This window comes from Electrona antarctica (genome assembly GCF_951216825.1).
Source record: "Electrona antarctica genome assembly, chromosome: 2".
NCBI lineage: Eukaryota > Metazoa > Chordata > Actinopteri > Myctophiformes > Myctophidae > Electrona > Electrona antarctica.
Genome location: NC_136807.1, coordinates 57847250 through 57859614, shown reverse-complemented (window position 1 = coordinate 57859614; position 12365 = coordinate 57847250). Strand labels below are relative to the sequence as shown.

The window sequence follows — 12365 nt, the reverse complement described above, 5'->3', positions numbered from 1 at the left end:
TCTGTTTTACTTCCATCACATCATGGTTCTTTAGGCCTATGTTGTTTTTCTTTATGTTATTTTTTTGCCAGGGTTGCCTGATTTCCGTTTTTGTTTATTTGTGATAACAAAGCAATAGAACAAGATGCAAAACAACTAAACATCTGACAGACCACATAAATCTATGCATTTAGGATTAATTACACTCTTGCACGGTAGGTGGCGGTATGCACATCCGGTTTGTTGCGATCCGCTATAAAAAGGACAGAAGAAGAAGAAGCACAGCACAGCTGCGCAGAGCACACAAACCTATACTCAGGAGCAAAGTAAACAGTGTCTTTATCCTGGAACGATAAAGATGATTTCTGCGACAACCAACAAAAAATATCGAGGTAAGGGATTTGAAAAAAATGCGTGTGGTTATGTTTGTTGGACAGGGTTCCCGCGGTCCTTTAAAAGTTTGCATTTTAGTTAAGCATTTATGTTAATTTGTCACTGCAAATTGCCGTTAAAAGTAAAAGGTTAACCAACTTCAATATCAACAGAATTAGCTATAGGCTTCATAAGTACCTATATATTTCCTCTACATGTTAGTGTGTACTGTGTAAATGAGTGTGACATCTTAAAGTGAAGTTGAATCAGTTAAAGTGAAACTGTGAGTCCGACGCCATTTTGGGACTAAACGTGAGGTTCAGAAGGCGGTTCCTGTGTCTATGGGTGACGCCATGTTGTGTCTAAAAAGGCGAATGTTTTGATTCATGCGTTTTTATTGTCATTTGTGTTGATTCATGAAGAGTAAGACATGCATGCACTAGTATGAACGAAAACATTGTAAACCTACATTTCAGTGCCTGTGAGCATGCATCACAGAGGTTTAATCTTAATTGTTAACTGTTTCAAGCAGTCATATGCTGTGAAAAGTATACCTTACTGGCTGCTAATGGTCATTTTTGCACATTAAGAGTAAATTACAGTGGTGAATATGATAAGTGATTTGAATATGACTGAATTATGTGATGTATAACTATACTGAACCCAACATTATACTATTGATTTTAATAACCAACAGAGTGAAATACATTACGGAAAGCAAAACATCAAGCTGTGTTTTTCCTATTTTACTCAGGAGCTTCTGTGGTACCTGCAAGCCAGTCAAGTATGACACACAATCCTAACCCACGATGGAGGAGAAAGGTAGCATGCGAAGCCTCTAAGCGAAACAGAAGAACTTTATTGGTGAGTGTTTCTTTTTTTTACAAGTCTGTGGCTAATATTTATTTTTTATAGGCTTCCTAACCACATTCATATTTGGCTTTGCTAGATATTGAGTATCAAAATAATGTACACATTTGAGGCTGAACACACACGTCATTTTATTGTTCACCTTTCAACAGAAACCACCTGAAGAGCAGAGACCTGCAGCTGATGTGCCAGCTGGTAATGTCCAACAGGACCCTGACGAGAAGAGTCCAGCAGGTATGTAGTGTGAACGGGGAACCTATTATTTCACAGTTTACATATCTGTCAATATGTAATCATTGGGATTGCGTGTAATAGCACCACCCTTTCAGAGCAGGATATTCGGTATCTGGTCAGTTGTATAGTAGTGTTAAGCTGCTTTTGCCCATCTAGAATCTCTGCCACTTCTCCGTTTCATGTTTGGTGGCAGCTAATTTGACATGGTTGTGAGCTCAGAACTAGCACACAGAGTTACTTAGTCAAGCTATATCTGTATGTGGACTTTGCTTGTAATCTTTAAAGATGTCACTTTGTACTTTCTCCTGTAATGTGAATACATTTGCATTTCATGCCAACCATTGTTTGTTCACTTAAACTGAACACTTTTTGGGAAAACCTATAGGGGCTAAAATGGTAGTACCTAGTAACTCTATCTGGTTACATATAGTTTACATATGCATATTTTGTTTATGCAGACTACATAATTCTGACAGGTAACTGCAGGAACTTGATTGATGGACTGATTTTCACTTCCTGTGTTCTACATAGTGCCAACTGGCATGGTGACTCCAGATGCCTGTGAACACTACGCACAGAGCAGCATTTCCAGGCCAGATAGAGGGACTCCTTCCTACATTCAACCAGGTATAGATTTATGCACAACATGATTTGTAATCCATTAGACAGTTTTATTTGGTTGTCAATTATGGTGCTGAGGGTGAAAATGTGGTAATATGGATGGATATATATAGGTAAGGTAACTCGCTGGAACGTATTATGATTTAAACTTGTTTTTTGTGTTCTACATAGTGCCAACAGGCATGGTGACTCCAGATGCCTGTGAACACTACGCACAGAGCAGCATTTCCAGGCCAGATAGAGGGACGCCTTCCTACATTCAACCAGGTATAGATTTATGCACAACATGATTTGTAATCCATTAGACCTCAGTTTTATTTGGTTGTCAATTATTGTGCTGAGGGTGAAAATGTGGTAATATGGATGGATATATATATATATATATATAGGTAAGGTAACTTGCTGGAACCTAATATGATTTAAACTTGTTTTTTGTGTTCTCCATAGTGCCAACGGGCATGGTGACTCCAGATGCCTGTGAACACTACGCACAGAGCAGCATTTCCAGGCCAGATAGAGGGACGCCTTCCTACATTGAACCAGGTATAGAGTTATGCACAACATGATTTGTAATACATTAGACATGTGTTTTGATTTGTGTTATTTATCACAGTATGTGTCCTCTTGTGTCTCAAAGTGTAAGAAACATCATAATTCATATTGTTATGCAATGATGTTTTTCAAATAAACTTAAACGATACAAAAGGAAAGTGCTAGGACCCAAGAAGCCCAAAGGGCTTATATGAGGCCTCAACCGGTGTACAACAAAGCAATTAAAAAAATGATTTGAAAGCAATATACATATTATTTATATATACCATGATTGCATAGTATAAAGAAAACGTCTAGAATATGATTGAAAAGACATTTGATTATAATTATATAACATGATTATCGAGACAAATGTCTAAATAGTTTACACATTTGGTTGTCAATTGGGGTGCTAAGGCTGAAAATGTTGTGATGGATAGCATTGATAGCTGGAACTTATTATGATTTCGGCTTCCTTCTGTGTTTTTTTGCATAGCACCGACGGGCATGATGACGCCAGATCCCTGTAGTGCACCCAGCAGTTCCAGGCTTGAGACTAGCACCTCTTATAATGGAGAGCTGAATGGACCTGAGTCTGACCTTACCATTGGTGAAGATTTTATTTTCTCTCAAGAGTGCACAAGGGAGTTTCAGGGAATTGGTGATCATGAGTGTTCATTTGATGGAATTGGTGATCATGAGTGGTCATTTGATGATGTCTTTCCGTCTCATGACAGAGCAGAGGAAGTGAACAATGGAGATTGTCCTCTTTACAGAAATGCCCCAATTTCTGTAGCTGAAAGCCTTCTGCTTATCATGTCATTTGCCAACAGACATAAAATTACAGGAAAGGCTTTAAGTGACTTAATCGCACTTGTTAGCATTCATTGTCCAAGTGATTTGCAGACAGAGTGTCTTAGGAATTTGCAGAAATTTAAAGCGTTTTTTGATTGCTCAGCTTCTTCCTCCACACTTTTGCACAAATATTGCAACAGTTGTTTTATGTCTGTTGGTAATGACACCCAGTGTCCAGCTTGTCGTGTGCCTGTGTCAGAGGGGGCAGCTTCATATTTCATTGAGGTTTCAGTTGAAGCACAGTTGAAGTCTTTGTTTGCCAAGCCAGGTTTTGAAGAAAAGTTGAATTTCAGGTTCACCCGTCAAAAAAAACATCGTGACAACATAGAGGAGATATATGACGGAGAACTATACCAGACCTTCACAACAAACGGTGGACCACTAAGTGATCCGAGAAACATCTCTTTGACGTGGAACACTGATGGGGTACCTGTCTTCAAGTCCTCTAAATTCTCTGTTTGGCCGTTTTATTGCATCATAAATGAACTTAGTTTTCTAGAACGCACAAAACGGGAAAACATGATATTTGTTGGTCTTTGGTTTGGAGATTCAAAACCTGACATGCTGACATTTCTCAAACCGCTTTGTGAAACTCTCAATCAAGTTGAAAGGGATGGTGTTCTTGTCCAGTTTGCTGGAGTACCAGAGCCTTTCATATGCAAAGTCCTGACCATTGCAGGAACTTGTGATCTACCAGCTAAAGCAATAGTTCTGAACTCGGTACAATTCAATGGGCATTTTGGGTGTTTGAAGTGTGAACAGCCTGGTCAGACAGTAAAGACTGGTGAAAGGGGGCATGTACATGCCTTTCCTTATCAAGAAGCCGACCCAAAAGGCCCTCTTCGTACACATCAAAGGTACATGAATGATGCCAGGATGGCCTATGACACAAAAACCATTGTACATGGGGTGAAAGGTCCTACTTGGCTTGGCAAACTTGACAGCTATAATGTGATCGCTGGTACTGGAATCGATTACATGCACTCTGTACTACTTGGGGTCATGCGTCTCCTCATGTTTCTGTGGTTTTCCTCAGAATTCTCCAGACGTCCTTTTAGCATGGCCAAGTCGGTACATGAAATAGACAGTCGCATTAGTGAAATTAAGCCACCTGCTTCGGTACGATATCCACGCTCCATCTTCTCTCACCGAATGTACTTTAAGGCTTCTGAGTACAGGTCTATGTTGTTGTACTTTGGGCCTGTTGTGTTCTGGGGAACTCTTGGAGGTGTGTACTATAACCATTTCCTGCTTCTTAGTGAGGCAATATTCATTCTTTTGATGGAGTCCATAACGCCTGCGCAGATAGATCATGCCGAGAAACTGCTATGGAATTTTTGTTCACAGATTAGTAATCTTTATGGAGAGCGATATCTAACCGCCAATGTACACTTGCTTGTGCACTTAGCAGATAGTGTCAGGGCTCTTGGGCCTCTGTGGACACACTCTTGCTTTCATTTTGAGGACAAAAATGGACATATACTTAGTCTTATTCATGGGACCCAGAACATTCCTATGCAAATGGTTAATGCTGTTAAGCTCATACAGTGTCTCCCAAGTATTGCTACAACCATTAACCCAGATAATGTAGCTGCTAAACTGTTGGCCAAAATGACCGGATATGACATTTGGGGTGCACATGTCACCAAAGTGATGCTGATTGGTGCATCCACTGATAAGTATCTTGGACCAGATGATCTGTTGGCCTTTGAAAAGTGCCTTGGTCACAGCTCACACAATGTGCATGTGGTAAAAACGTTCAAAAGAGCACAGATTGGCAGAACTGTGTACAACTCACAGCAGTATGTGAAAGACAGAAGAAGAAACAATAATACTGTGACATTCCATGATGGCATGCAGATTAAATATGGCCAGATAGATTTCTTCTGTTCTTACAAACAAAGAAATTTTGTTTTTCTGAATGAATACTCACGGCAAGGCACCCAACTTTTGAATGATAATGTAACGGGTGGCACATGTTTTCACATTGTGAGCTTGGTTGAAATCCCACAAAAAAGGATAGTTTTACAACTTGAGAATGTTTTGGCCAAGGTGGTGTTGTTAGATTTGTCTTCCATACCTGGCATTGTGTTTGCTGCACATTTCCCAAACACACTGGAGAGGGATTAGACAGTGTTTTGAGTCTGTTCATAGACCGCAGCACTTGCCTTCCAACTGTCTGCTTTGAACTCTGACAAGCATCAGGCCACACTCACAGAGTATGTGAAGTAGATTAGATTCAGTGTGTCTGAGCCTAGAACCCTCTGATTTTACAGCTCTGGGACTGTTTAATTACTATGTTAGATTCAGTGTCTGATCCTAGAACCCTCTGATTTTACAGCTCTGGGACTGTTTAATTACTACGTCAGATTCAGTGTCTGAGCCTAGAACCCTCTGATTTTACAGCTATGGGACTGTTTAATTACTACGTTAGATTCAGTGTCTGAGCCTAGAACCCTCTGAAGATAACTAATGGTAATTAAAAGCTGTCCCAGAGCTAGGAAATCAGTGTATCTGAGCCTAGAACCCTCTGAAGATAAATAACAACATTAACAGCTGTCACAGAGCTAGGAAATTACCCGTTTCATATCCTAGAACCCTCTGCGACTGTTACTGTATGTTTATCTTCAGAACTATGAATTCTGTGTCGGAGCCTAGAACCCTCTAAACATGACTAATAGTAATAAAGCTGTTCCAGAGCTAGGAAATCCATGTATCTGAGCCTAGAACCCTCTGAAGATGACTAATGGTAATTAAAAGCTTTCCCAGCGCTATGAAATCGGTTAGCTTCAGAGCCTAGAGCGCTCTAGGACAGCTGATATTACCGCATCTTCAGAGCTATGGATCAGTGTTTGAGCTATAGGACCCAGAGTCTGGAGAATTCTGAGGGAAACCACAGAAACATGTTTATCTTGAGAATAGGAGTAATGTAATTGGAGATTGTCCACTCTATACAAATTAAGAAATTACAGTTTTGGAAAATCTGCTTATAATGACATTTGTGAACCGACAATTCACAGGAAAGTTTAGATTCACTATCCGATTAAACTGTATAGTCTTGAGAGTAATTACATTGTCCAGCTTGTGAAGATTGTTGTCAGAAGCTTCAACTGTGCTTCAACTAGAACCTCAATGTAATATGAAGTCCATTATGTAATTGTATCCTCTTTGTTTTTGTTCATGTTATTACTGTATTGTTTCCAGTTTACACCTCAGTCAAAAGAGGGGTCATTGTGGTGGATCGCCACAATGTGCAGGCTTTATGCGCTCTCTGTATGTACAGCATTGGTTCTCAATTTGTGGACCCATGGGTCCTTAAGGGAATTACAGAGGGTTCCCAGCTAAACTATTGTTATTAGGAACCAAATTAATCACAGTGCGTCCATTTGGTTCCATTTCTACACTCTGACTTAAATTAACTTTGTATTTACATTATAAATTGAGGTCCCTGAGATGCCATTAAATGGTGGTATGTAGCCTAATATCAAACTGGGTGTCTTTGAAATTAAACAAGTTGAGAATCACTGCTAGAGCTGTACAAATCTTCTCTTATGGGGTCCCTGAAATGGCTCTTCAAATAAGGGGCCGCGTTCTATTCTAATGTGTCACTTTGGGGGTCCGACATGAAAAACTTTGAGCACCACTGATATACAGCACAACACTGGTACTGTATGGTATGCTACTGTGGTGTTCTTTTTCATTTAATGTGTGCATCGTGTACTTTCTGAACATGATGAAAATAAAGCCAACAAATGAAATGATCTAGTGTGAAACTTTTTTTTTATAATCTGAAGTTGTTATTGCAATAAAACGGTATCGGTATAGTTATATGGTGTGTTCTATTAAAAAGTACCACCCGTGTGAAGTAAAGGGCTCTAATATATTAAAGTCTAACTCGTGTTGCTATGATTAGGTGACAAAACAAACTCTTTATTTCCAAAGGCATTTAATGTTAGGGACAATGGGGTGCATGCGGTTTGTCCGACATACCATTGGTCCGATAACGACAACCTATCTCAAACCCTAACCTCCCACGGGGCAGCACTCTTAAACCTAACCATAACCCTCTCCCAATCCTTAACGCATCTCGGACCAATGCTCCTTCGAACCAATGATGTCGAACCAAAGTATGCCTCCCGGGACAATGATGTAATTGCCCTTCAATGGTGTTTTTAATGTTTGTGCATTCAACGCACATTGCATCAGCTGATCATATGAATTATTGAAGATCTGATTGATGGCTAGGTTACTGGCCAATCTGAGTCTTAAATGAGATTATGTTGAGATCTCTTTTACAGATCAACAGAGGCCCTTATGAGACAAAGCTGAGCTGTATCTAAAAGGCTTAAATGAGCTTTAGATGAGATAATATTGAGAGCTCTGTCTGAGCAAAGTTTGAGACACAACAATTCTGCTGAATTGAGCAACATTTGAGCCATTATTGAGATCTCCTGTATAGATCACCAGAGGTTCACCTGAGACATGTTTCTCAGCAGAAAAGGATGAGAAACAGGAGCCATAGCTGAGATCTCATTTTTGTATCACATTGATCTCATTTATGGCTTGAGCAACAAAAGAGAAATAGACGAGCTCTCAATCTTGGATTCTGCTTTCCTCTGGGTCCCCCCAAATTGGAAAGTAACCCACTTCAATGGTGGAAAGCAAACCAGGCCCGCTTTCCGAGGCTGGCCATATTAGCGAGGCGTTACCTTTGCATCCCTGGAAGGGTGTTCTCTGAAGCGGGTCTTGTAGTCAACAGACTACGGCACAAGGTTAACCCCTGAGCATGTGGATATGTTGATTTTTTTGAATAAAAACGGTGCATACCTACCACAACTACCACAGTTGGGTATTTCCTCTTTCAAATCGACAGATGGTTCCAGGAGAATCATCAGCAACCCAGCTTAGCTGAGCCTGTGGTGCGCGGAATCAGCCCGGAATCAATGATCACATTCGTAAGAAACAGAGTGGTGTTCAACACGGATTTCCCCGAATACAACCCCAACAACCTCCTGAATGATGTCTCTGGTTATGGTCTCCGCAATGGTGATACAGTGACGGTTCGTCAGAGGTTACCGCAAGATTACATATCCTGGCTGGAGACACCGATAACACCCCCACCGAGGACTCCCCCTAGATACCTACCTAGCTACTTACATCCCTACCCACCTACACTGACTTACCCCAGGTTCTTCTGAAGCATTGATTATCCGACTGCATAAAGATTCACTTTTTTTGAAAGGATTCTTTGTATTTCTTCTGAAAGTATTCAAATGTGAATGTGAGTTTGTGAAAGAAATGTGTTCAGCTATGTTGATTTTTTTATTTTAAAATAGGGCCCCAAGTATAGTGTTTTTCCACCAAAAATGAGAAGAAACTGAAATGTAGACTATTTCACCAACTGTACAATATTGGAGCACATTCCTTCTGTTTAAGCTTATACCATTTCTTTTGTTTAGGCTGTTTGAGATACCAAAGCATTATCTCAGGGTGCTACAAAGTCTTGTGCTACAAAGTCTTTACATTCTGTAAGTTCACTTAAGAAATAAAACTATTGTTGACTAAAAAACAAAAAAAAAAAACGGTTAAACAATTGGGACACTGTGATGCTGCTGATAAGGTAGGCCTGGTCTTTATTTTATTTTGTTAATGTGCTACTGCGGCTGGCAGTGGCTATTGGCCTATGGCCCCAGAGCTGGGTGATATATGTACAGTATACTGTATGTTTTCTTTAAATCTTAAAAGTATTTTGGTTTTCATTGCTAGAAAGTTGAGCCTAGGGCTACGCTATGTCATGTTTATTTTAAAGCTCAAACTCTGATTAATATATTTTTTCGTTTGACAATGTTTTGCTGTTAATTAGTATATACCTATTACCGTTGTAACTTGTGCAATTCTTTTCTATTCGTTTTATTTATTTTAGCCTTTAGCGTGTTGTAGTAGACGAGGGGAATAAAACTAAAACCGGTTTTATTATGCTAATCAATACTTGGAAATAAACTATGGTATTTTTACCCTGTCAAATTGATTCACTGACAAAACATTTTAACTTATATAAACCTGCAAACTATTATGCGTCTGGGCTCCCTATGTCCTCAGATATACCAGAACAGCTGCTGGCATAGTGTGTGTGAGTGAGGGGCTGTTTGACAGATGGAGTTGGTCTGACTCGAATAAGGGGCTGAAAGCATTTTTTGTTTTGTTTTGATTTTTTTGTAAACTGCAAGAAGTTCGGTTTCTACCATGAAAGTTTATCAGAGCAGCAGTGCAAATGGGGATAACTCAACGAACGCGGGCCAAATGCTGCTGAACCAGTTGAGGGAAATCACCGGCATCCAAAACTCAGAAGTACTCCACAGGGTGCTAAGCGCCAGCCAGGGTGATATTGGCCATGCTGTTGGGCTCTTGACCACACCGATTATGGAGGTTCAGGACCCCGGTGAACCACAAGATGTCATCCCCAATGGAGAAGGCGTTCCGAAAGATGAACTCCAAGCTGCCATCGAGCTCAGCCTGTGGGAGTCCAAAAAGGCTCTGGAGGAAGAGAGAGAATTTAACAAGGCCCTGGAAGCCAGTGCTGAGGAGACCACATCGAGAGTGAAGCGGAAGCGAAGAAAGGTCCAGAATGAGATATGCAGTCCTGCAGACTGGATCCGCATGGACGACTGGCCCGTGGGGATCCGCAATGTGGGCAACACCTGCTGGTTCAGTGCCGTCATCCAGTCGCTGTTCCATCTGGCCGTGTTCAGGAGGCTGGTTCTCGGCTACAGTCTGACAGAGCAGCTGTTGGAGAAGTGTAAGAGCCACTCAGACAAAAGGAACATTGCTTTCATGCAGGAGCTGCGTTGTCTGTTTGCCCTCATGGTGGCTTCCACACGCAGGTTCGTGGATCCGTCTGCGGCCGTGGAGTTACTGCGAGACGCCTTCAGGACCAACGAGGCCCAGCAGGATGTCAGTGAGTTTAGCCACAAACTTCTGGACTGGCTGGAGGATGCCTTCCAGTTGGCTGCCAATGGAAAAAGCCCAGAGGACAAACAGGAAAACCCCATGGTCCAGCTTTTCTATGGTACCTTTGTGACAGAGAGAAGACATTATCCAATATTGAGCAGTTTGGTCAATATCCTCTTCAAGTCAACGGTTACAATAACCTCGATGAATGTCTGGAGGGGGCCATGGTAGAGAAGGATATTGAGTCCCTACATTCGGATCAAACCTCTTCACCTAGCCATGAGAGATGGTTCTCAAAATTACCACCAGTCCTGACCTTTGAGCTGTCAAGGTTCGAGTTCAATGCCCAGCTTGGACGCCCTGAGAAGATCCACAAGAAACTGGAGTTCCCACAAATTGTCTACATGGATCGGTACCTTCACAAGAGCATTGAGCAGACCCATGGGAGGAGAGGTGACGTGAAGAGACTGAAGGAGCAGCTCGCTATGCTCCAGCAGAAACTTGAGTGCTACAAAAACTATGGCTCTGGACCTACAAAGTATCCCTTGGCTGACATGCTGCAGTATGTTCTGGAGTTTGCCACCACCAAGCCCACCAGTGCATCCCCAGCTGTGGACCTGCAAGCCTCTTGCCAACACCCCCCAGTCAGCTCCCCACAGACCCCCTCTCTGAAGACACCAGTCATTCTCAGCCAGGAGACACCGCGAGCGGAGGGCTTGGTCTCCAGTTGCCAGAGACCCCCATCTACAAGCCTTTCACCCAGTGCAGACCCCCCAAGGACTACTCACCTCACCCAGCCCCGCACAGCATCAGCGAAGAGGAACTACATTCTGTTAAGAGCTGCTTGCAGCGTTGGAGGACTGAAGCGGAGAACAACATCAACGAACTGAAGGCCAGCATTGACAGGGTCAGCCAAACACTGGAAGGCATGTACACAGATAACAGCCTCTGTCAGGTCCCGTAAAGGCTCCATGCGGTGCTGGTCCACGAGGGACAAGCGTCCGTGGGCCACTACTGGGCCTACATCTATGACCATGCCAACCAGCGCTGGATGAAGTACAACGACATTTCCATCAGCGAATCGTCCTGGGAGGAACTGATGCGGGAGTCCTACGGCGGCATGACCAACGCCAGTGCCTACTGTCTTATGTACATCGATGACAGCCTGCCCAACCTCATCGCAGAGGACACAGACGACGAGACGGGCCAGGTCCTGCATGGCTTGGACTCCCTGCCTCCCGTCCTCAAACGCTACGTCCACGAAGACAACCGTTGGTTCCAGCAGGAGATCAGCGAGTGGGAGGAGCAGTTCTGTCAGCAGCAGGCATCCCAGCAAGGAGAGCCTGCGCCCGCGCCCGCTCCGGTGGTGGCTGCTGCAGTCCCCCCAGCAGAAGCTCTCAGGGCCAGTCATCCCCGAATGACACGGCAGACACGTGCCGAGTCAACAGAGCCGCCGGTGTCTGAATCAGACACCTACTCCTCCAGAGACAGACGACCCCAGTCTGCCTCTCTCTCAAAGCTCTCAACAAACCAACACGCAGGAAAGTGATGCATTACATCAAGTTTCTAAGTTCATGGCAAAGGACATTATCTATCATATAATTTCATTATCATTTGATTTGTTTTTTAAATTCTATTTGAACCTGCATTAACCCTTGTTTAAGAATTAATTTGATTATTGTGAACCATTCTACTAAGTTTGTATATAGCTTAGGTATGGAAATAAATTGACTCATTTTTTTAAACAAGTCTATTATTTGCTCAAGAGTTGAAGTTACTGGTTTTTGACACATGCAAAAGTAAGAAAGGCTATGTAATGGAAAAAGATATCTTACCTTCAGATTCCATAGATTTATTGAGATAAAATAATACCTTCAGATTCCATAGATTTATTGAGATAAAATAATAATTGATTATTTTATAATCGTTTTAATTATTTTATTAGTGGTTTAAAC

The 12365-nt window shown here is 42.0% G+C and overlaps 1 long non-coding RNA gene and 1 pseudogene across 2 annotated transcripts; both read left to right on the top strand.

The window, feature by feature from the left end:
* The first annotated feature begins 276 nt into the window (after nt 1–276).
* On the top strand, nt 277–7203 carry LOC306918242. The gene is made up of 7 exons (XR_013789311.1): nt 277–371; nt 1106–1215; nt 1374–1455; nt 1987–2082; nt 2248–2343; nt 2524–2619; nt 3104–7203. It is a non-coding gene; the product is annotated as an uncharacterized lncRNA (long non-coding RNA).
* Nucleotides 7204–9592: 2389 nt separating this feature from the next.
* Nucleotides 9593–11959, top strand: LOC306934263 (ubiquitin carboxyl-terminal hydrolase 28-like; annotated as a pseudogene). Its single transcript has one exon. The product of its transcript is annotated as a ubiquitin carboxyl-terminal hydrolase 28-like (transcript).
* Nucleotides 11960–12365: the final 406 nt, after the last annotated feature.